Source organism: Amblyomma mixtum, chromosome 3 (genome assembly GCF_055824585.1).
Source record: "Amblyomma mixtum isolate Tamu chromosome 3, ASM5582458v1, whole genome shotgun sequence".
NCBI classification, from domain to species: Eukaryota; Metazoa; Arthropoda; class Arachnida; order Ixodida; family Ixodidae; genus Amblyomma; species Amblyomma mixtum.
In genome coordinates, this window is record NC_143014.1 from 375,714,845 (window position 1) to 375,723,468 (window position 8,624).

Below are 8,624 nucleotides of genomic sequence, written 5' to 3' on the forward strand. Positions count from 1 at the left end.
CTTCGTAGTTAAAGAAAAATTCGTCCTGGTCCGGGGTTCGAACCCGGGACCAAATTTTTCTTTAACTACGAAGTTTCTGAGAAAGCTGTATAGCTTTTTTTTGTAGCCGTATGGCTGCGCTTCGGTGGATGCCAATGAGTAATTACTCCCTTATTACAAATTTACTCCACCTTGGGGGATTCCCCTAAACAATTGACCTTACAAATATACCTATTTAAAGAAATCAGAAAATACTACATGTCCAAATGATCATGCCTGATTGTCACTGACAATCCGCAATTACACTTCTTTTTCTGTTTCTTAATACTTGAGTTGGTTTCTATACCCATATCCTTTTCAACTGAATAATTTCTCCTTACACTAAGTGACCATGTTTACCTACCAGATTTTTATTGTATTCTAGCCATGCTATTTCCTCCTGACGAATGAACTGCAATCTTGACTGTCTTTTCTTGCCTTACTAGACTATAACCGCCTCTGCATTTTGTTCTTATTAGTTCATAGAATTGATCTGTTATTGTTTCATGCCTTAAGCCACGGTAACTTTACGTTCTATCCATCATGTTGTATGTTCTCGGCTGTGTTCTATCTATTAATTTATGCCGTATATCACGAAAGTTTATGTTGTGTTCTGTCTAGAAAATGGAATTTATTTATCAGAGTGTACTGTGAGCTGTACTGTGTATAGCATCTTTTTTTTTGCATATAAGCATTGCCACTGTGCCGCTGCCAAGTGCATGGGGGCCTGCGGGTCTGTCAAGCTATCGTTTGTGACAGCTTTTACTGCCTGCCTCCAGTGTCGACAGTGTACCCTACGACACGAATAAAGAGATTATTATTACTATTATTAAGTGGTCCCTCTTGCAAGTGGTCCCACATGCCAAGTGGGTTATTGGACAGGGACCACTTGAAGGGGGTTATTGGACAGGGACCACTTGCAATTGGGACCCACTTGCCAAAGGGTCCCACTAGCAAGTGGTCCCTGTCCAATAACCCACTTCAAGTGGTCCCACTTGTGAAATTTCCACCTGAGGCGAAATCGCGGAAGGTCCTCAAAGTCTATCAATATTCCCGCTGGCGTGAAATCAATGATGTCGGGCAAACAAATTTTTTGAGTTTGGCCATAATTTAATAATTTATCGTGTAGAATGTTTCTCGAAGTAATTAACAATCGGGTGAACGCTCCTGAATACGACGCACCAAGAAGTACACAAAGCGCGCTTTTTATCTTAAAATGGCAGCAAGTAGCGGGGCTTCGTCCTGAGATGCTACTAGGTACAGAGCAGAAGCAATCGTGCTGAAGTTATGCAGTTGTGCGGGAAAAAAACAAGAAATAACGCCTCGAAAGTAGCACCAGTGCGGCGCCCACCAGTACAGCCGCTCTCTGGGCATGTTTATAAACGAAAAGTTTGCCTTTCCTGTTTTTCCGCTCACAACACTGACCACAGCGACAACGCCTACGACACCAGACTTCCCGCAGAACGGAAGCCGTGACTGATATCCACGAGTAGAACTATTGAAATGAACATTGTGTCATGTGTATACTGTGTTTCAGCCATGCCATGCAGATACATACAACACACAGAACTCAGTTTATACACCACTTTAAACAACTAGCAATATCATGAACAACAAAGCATAAGCACGACGAAAAATGCAAATCCGAGATAATTAATACGAAATAGCCACGCGCGGCTAGTGCACCCAATTCGCATTTGGCCTTACTACGCCACTCGATCGTCACTGTTTTTGCTCTCACGAACACGAGCACAAAGTGCAGTCTTCAACTGCGACTTCCTTTTACGCGTTCCTGTCATGTTTACTGCTCGCTTGCAGCGCCTTTAAACTCAAGGCCAGATTTTCCTACGAAGAGCGCTAGTTTTAAAGGTTAACAGAAGCTGCGCTTTTCCTAAAACGTTCTGACAAGGAATGCCATACCAGTTCTCTACGTAAACAATTCAGGAGTATGACTATCTGTCATAAACTATACAGGGTGGAAACAAAAAACGAGAGGACTGGCGTGGCAGTGAAATGAACTCTTTATTAGGTTAACTTGAGGTCACAAGAGAATAAACAACTGGGTGGCGTGGGCAGCAACAAGTGGGCTCGGCGATCGTCGAAGAACAGAATTCCGGCTGTTCTGGGTCGCGATAACTTTAAAGCTGACAAGGAACTTTCGTGGCAAGGCGCCCAAAGTAACTGCAACGATCTCGAACAAAGTGGAAGCAATTGTGCGGGGTTGCGATTGAGATATAGCAGTCGCATTTCGTGTCACAGAATGAGAAAGCCATGTCCCGGCGGCTTTGAGCGTGAACAAGCAGTACAAAGCTTTGCGTCAGTATCATAAAGCGGTGCTGCCTTGAATCTAGCACCCTGAGGACCTAGGAGCGTTGCCCCCTCTACCCCCCCCCCCCCCCCCCCCCAATAAAAAACACCGCCAGAGTGGAGTCTGGTCCAGAGATTTTAGTGGTTATGGAGCGCAAGTACTCTGTTTAATACACACTTTGGGGGAAAAACACAGCGCACTCCTAAGACGCGGACGAAGAAAGACAAGACGATACAGCGCCGACTTCAACTGATTATTTTATTATGGAGCAACATATATATATACGTTCGAAAAGTGGGCGGGAAGACATGGGTAACAGCCGTAATCCTTTTGATCGCCCCTCCACTTGTCTTTTTATCTTGTTTAGTTTTCATTTTTTGTTGCCTCCAAGGGTCACCCTTGCTCTCATGTGTCTTTTCAATTTTAGTTTGTTATCTTTCGGTCGCGCGCAAACACAGCAGCTGTTACCCATGTCTTCCCGCCCACTTTTCAAACGTATATATATGTTGCTCCACAATAAAATAATCAGTTGAAGTCAGCGCTGCATCGTCTTGTCTTTCTTCGTCCGTGTCTTAGGAGTGCGCTGTGTTTTTCCCCCAAGATAAACTACCAACTAGCCCGCTCTTCCACCCTTGCAAGTTAATACATACCTCAGCAAAATTACCATTTATATAATACGCGGCCTGTGATGGTGCATAGGCTACCATGAAGCCTTCGTCTATCCGCTGTGATGCTTACAACGCGCTATATGCTTTACGGCATAAACACGGAACAAATCACTCGGACACATAGAGCGGGAACTCGGACCTGTTTACTAAGTCACACTTTTATGGGTCCAATTTGGGATGAAATTTTTTAAAAATCAGTAAACAGCTGTCAATTCGTGATCTGTACGTGCGTGCCATTTGCTCCGTGTTCGTGCTGTAAAGTGCATAGCGCGTTGTAAGCACCATATACTTCCAACTAGACCCCATTCTCACGCTCCTAGTAGTTTATCCGCTGATTCCGTATGCGTAATAATTCTCGCAGCGTGTCACTTTGCATATCATCAACATCATCATCAGGTTGACTATGCCCACTGCAGGACAAAAGCCTTTCCCATATCTCTTCAATTAATCCTGTTCTGTGTCAGCTGCAGCCACCGTATCCCCGCAAACGTCTTAATATCATCCGCCTACCCAACTTTCTGCCGCCCCTTGCTGCGCTTGCGTTCCCATGGAATCTAGTTTGTTACCATTAAGGACCATCGGTTATCTTGCTTTCGCATTACATGCCTTGTCCAAGCCCATTTCTTCCTCTTGATTTCGACTAGGATGCCACTAACCCGTGTTTGATCCCTGACACACTCTGACCTCTTCCTGTCTCTTAACGTTACATTGTCATTTTTCTTTCCATAGCTCTTTGCGCTGTTCTCAATCTAAGTTCAACTCTTTTCGTTATCGTCCACGTCTCTGCTCCATAGGCAAGTACCGGCGAGATGAAAGCTGTTTATACACTTTATATACTTATTATATACTAATATATATTATATACTTGTATATTAACAGCAGAGGGTTGCCTGCCCTGTAATTCTGCCCACTCAAATGTTGTGAAAAGGGCATCGGAACCCTCAGCTTGGAGTCCTTGCTCCGTAAGTCGTGCGTGCATGATATGCAACCTAGCTTTCATGATCAATTGGACAGGCTTGTTGAAGCCGGCTTCCCTGAGTCGGTCTTCGTACCTGTGTCGGAAACACTTCTGAAGAAGGCGAAGGCTGGAGCAAGCAGAACTGAACTGGCGGGAAATGAGAGGCCTGTAGTGGTACCATACATTAACAAAGTCATCTACGGCCTGAAGAAAGTGGCAAATCGGTTTAATGTACCGGTGGGTTTTTCTGCTCCTCGCAAGCTTACCCAACTAAGCCGTCGCATAACTTGCGAAAGGCAAAATGTCGGCTGTGAAAAGAGACATGGGCAGCGTTTCGTAAAGTGTGCCACTAACGCCGTCTATGAAATTCCGCTGTCTTGCGGAAAATCCTATACTGGACAGACGCGACGTTCCGTGAATAACCGACTTAGGGAACATGCAAAAGATATTGAAAATAATAAAGGCGAGAGACTTGTCGAACATTGAAGGGCTTGCACCAATTGTACGCCACGGTTCCGCGATGTGAGGATTCTGGGTAGTAGAGGCAGACAGCGGACAGCTCGGGAAACTCTAGAAGCCTTTTACAACGAACAAGCTGGTTCGAGCTGTGTCAGTCACACTTCAGTTTTTCTTTATGAGACTTAGCGAAAATTTTTTTCACGCCTATTCTGATAAGATTAGTGATAGCTTTGTTGTTGTCTTGTACGTGTTGCTAGAGCAGGAGAGCTATATATGTCGACTGTTTTCACCTGATTAAACAGTTGTAGTAAGCGCCCGTTCGTGTTGTCCTCTTTCTTGTGCGTGTCTTGATTGCGCTGAAAATCCCGGTAATATGTTCGAAAAGGTTTCTAGAAGGCCTCGAAGTTGAGCAGTTTGGCCGGAGCGGAGATCGAAGGCCATCGTTTGCTTGAAGGCATCCATCGAAAGTGAGGGATGCTGGTGATGGCGGCGGGATCACGAACAGGGGTGGTGTTTTATGCAGCGACTTGGCACAGAGCTAGGGTAGCCAGCGTGACAACGCAAATGCCGTACAGAAAGTTTGAGGAAACAGAAGTTTAGAAACGACAGAGACAGTGCATTCGCCTTGACGGTGGCAATGGTATCGGGAAGTTCAACGTTGCGGGTCAGCAGATCAGTACTAGGCGCAACGCGATACTCTGCGTCGGGGGGGGGGGGGGGGGGCGGGGGGGGGGGCTTGTCAGAGCAACGAACGAGGTGGCATAGATGGCAGGCGAGCACAGTCTGTAGGGAACAAGCGAAGGGAGGGATCGACGTGGTCGGAATCGAGTTGGAGGACACCCTGCGAGCAGTCGATGAGAGCTAAACGGTCGGAGAGAAAATCCATGCCGAGAATGAGGCTATGGGCGCAAGTAGTCAAAACGGTGAACTGAACCGGGGTACTATAGCTGGCAGTAGTGACGCAAGCAGTATATAGTTTGTCGGCAGCAGGTGTGCCCCCAACCGCTACGCACACACGGGACGTTGCAGGCGTGAGGACTTTGCGGAGGCGACGGCGAGAGTCAGCACTCATCACGGATACGTGCGCACAGGTGACAGTGAGGCCGCGCATAGGAACACCGTCGGCTGTGACGTCCAGTAAGTTCAGTTGATTGGTCAATATAGAATTTCCGGTCGGGGTCGATGATTCACGCAGCGTCACCTCCCCAAGCAGGACTGTTAATCGGCCGAATATTGCAAATGCATGATTTCACTCTGGTCCATTGCAGGACCGGTCTCCGCCAATACGTTTCCAGTATTGCGCCGATTACCTGTGCTGCTTGGGTTCGGGAGCTGCAACAGCTAGTTTTCCAAAGTGGAGCGGACGTACGGGGTAGCTGCCGAAAGATTAGGTGACTGCGGTGAGCGAGAGCGACGGACTTGCGGCAACGGGTAGCGGGAATGATGGAAGGAGAATTCAGAATGCTCTGGCTGGGAGCGGGGCTAGAAGCGGCGTAGCGGGTCTGGACGGTAGCGCAAGGAGAAGCCACCACGCAGGGGCAAAGGTTCTGGGCTGCGGCAATGTCGGGAAATGTGTCCAATGCGGGAGCATGGAAAGCAGATTGGCTTGTCGTCGGCCGTGCGCCATTCCGTCGTGGTGATGGTAGGAACGTGAGAGGGCGCGCGGGAAGGGGGTCGCTGGTCCTCCCTGGAACAAGCCGCGTCTTCGGAAAGTAGTGGCCTGTCACATGCTCAAATAGACGGCACTCCTTAATGATGGTGTCTACAGTGGAGCAGTCTTTGTAGACGAGCAAATTGAAAGCATCGTCAGCAATGCCTTTGCGCACGTGGTTCACCTTGCCTGTGTAGCTCATGGCGGCGTCGACCTTGTAACAAAGATCCAAGATTGCCTGGATTTAGGCTACGTAACTTTCATTAGAAGACGGGGATTGAAGCGCAAGCTGTTTTCTTTTGTGCGGCGGGCTGGCGATCGTCACGCCTTTCTAACAGCGTCGTTAACTTCTATTTGAAGGTGTCCCAGCTTGCCAGTTCGTCCTCGCGGATTTCTTGCCTCACTCGTGCCACGCCGTGAGGATAAAATATGACATTGACTAGCATTAAGGTATGGTGCCACTTATTATAGGTGCTGACGCGTTCGTAAGAGGCTGAGCCAGTCTAACACATCCATGCTATCAGTGTCGGAAAAGGCGCCGGTGTCGCGAGGACGAGCCATCACCACAAACGGAGAGCTGGGGGGCTTTTAACTCGCTGGGTTGAGCCATGATGGTAGGCCCACCCTTACGACCACTCCGAAACTCTGTGGTGCGCTGAGTGTAACATCCTCACCTCCACCAAGGATGTTACGTGGCCCAAGGTGAGGACGACGCAAGAACGACCCGGACACAGCGCAGAGGCCGAGAGCAGAGAACATGCCCAGGGCATAGAGCGCAGAGCACGGAGGACAAAAGTCCAGAATAAGCGCGTCACCGAGACAATTTGTTCACTTTGTCTCCGTTCGTATTATTCGTTGCATATGCTTGCTTCTCGACGGCGCTGCTGTCATTGCGGTACTACGTTCTGCGGCTAATCGGGATCCTATCACATGGTTTCAGGCTTGGCTAGCGATGAACAAGTATGAAGATAAACTCTCAGAAGAGTGAGTTCTTTTTCCGCAGCTAAGAGGCCGTAAGACCCACTCGGTATAGCCGACACAATCTCAGCCGGTAACAGTTGCGAACGTAAAGGTTTTCAAAGGGAGTGAGAAAAGAACAACGAATCCAAAATTATCAGCATGCTAAACACTTTGATTTTCTTTATGAAAGAAAACGAAAAGTTCCCTGTTGCCCTGATCAGCACGCAGTGACGATCCGCAGTTCAGTGGAAATCTTAGTTTTCAAATACGATTCTTAGCAGTGGGTACATCACGAGCTCAAAATAGGCCACTGCTAATAATCTTCTTTTTTGAGGCACGACTGACGCAGTGCGCCATGGGAAATAAAGGGCGTCGACTTACAAAGTATACTTAGTGCCCAGCTTGGCACCACATATGGCGCCTCTATCGAAACCGCACGTAGCACTGATCTTCACTCACCAAAGCAATGCCGAGCGATAATAGTAGGATTCACGAGATCCAAACAGACGCAAAAAAGAGTTTCTACAAGTCCTAAGACTGAAAATAGACAGGGGTCGCCTGCTCTTCTCTCAGTGCTTACCTCGCTCGTTACACTTTTATCAATTTCATGAAGAACATGCCAGATGCACTTCAGTTCCAGCCCTGGTATAGAAGCCCCACCGTTAATAAGAATCGTGCGGCGAGACTACCCAGAACGTAGATAAACGTGCTGCTTCGCAAATATGTCATAACCAATAGTCGCGTACACCGAGACGTTTCACTGTAATAGCATAGAGAAGGAGGACACGTAGTGCGTTATATATACGTAAAGTGTCTGTTCCTTACAAAAATATTCGCGGTATTTTAAGCAAGCATGGTGCATTAGGGTCTACTCCTGAAGTATGTAATGTGTGCGTCATACTAGGCATAAAGATCTAGCTGCTTTTTACCTCAGTGGTCAAGAAAACAGTTTGCTCAGCATTCTTTTTTAGTTCATCGGTGTGAACGTAACACTGTATTGGTGGCGATGTCCATGAAGAAAGCAATGAAAAAAGACCCGACTTCCGTATCGATACATGTTGCGTCTGATCCAAAACTTTCTTCGCTCTTGTTAGCGCTGAACTACATATTTCTTCGCGGTGTTTGAACGAATTTCATAATGCGATTGGCCTTGCTTCATCTCTTCACGTAGCGCATTTTACCTCATGACAGGTTCAACGTTCCTAGAAATGCGTAAGTACTCATACACTTGGTGGCCTTTCCTGTGGAACGTGGCAAAATAAAATGGTGTTCTGTATTTTCATTTGTGTTTACTCATGATGCAATCTGCTAGAGCAGTGGAGTTCAATTTTTATATGCTTCACGCTGTCCTAACATCAGAAAAAGACCTTACTGAAGAAATTAATTCTTTCTTTTGCTGAACTGATGACCCTCAAGTGTAGCGTCACATCATGATGCATCGTCAAAGAGGCATCGAATAAAAAAAAAGATTACGAACTTGAAATGTCTCAACTCCGTTGCCATCAACGAAGATCTCTGATTATTTTCACTTATTAAAACTTTTGATAATCGTACCCTATCCCATCAAACAAACTTTTGTAGAGGAATATAGAACTTTAAGAT